The sequence below is a fragment of the Triticum dicoccoides genome, chromosome 2B (genome assembly GCF_002162155.2).
Source record: "Triticum dicoccoides isolate Atlit2015 ecotype Zavitan chromosome 2B, WEW_v2.0, whole genome shotgun sequence".
Lineage (NCBI taxonomy): Eukaryota > Viridiplantae > Streptophyta > Magnoliopsida > Poales > Poaceae > Triticum > Triticum dicoccoides.
Window position 1 is genome coordinate 27184768 of NC_041383.1, and position 468 is coordinate 27185235.

Below are 468 nucleotides of genomic sequence, written 5' to 3' on the forward strand. Positions count from 1 at the left end.
GCTACTGCCTTTTGCAGGGCCCTCATGCTTTGCCGTACAGAGCAATCCACATGGATAACCTTGTCAAACATTGATTTTGATGACTTCAGGTGTTGGGCAACTACCTTGAGTGCCACTGATGCTCCAAATCCAGACCATCCATGGATGTAGATAATGTTTCCTTTGCTTGTATCCTCTAAAACACCAATTATCTGTTCTGCTGCAGCATCGATGTTTTTTGCCTGGATCCTGATGTGCTGCAATTTTGAAAAACAGTAGCAGGAAATGAGAACTGGCCTATTTAATTCATGTCCATACAACAACTGAAGATCCCAGTTGAGGTTAGGTTACTAGGTAAAGAAATCAAGCAAAGTCACAAATCTGCAACATTAACCACCTTTAGATTGAGGTGTGTGTGATGGATTACCTCCAGTACATGCATGGTGAATCAATTTAATCCTTCAAATCCCAGGAGCTATATATGGTTCC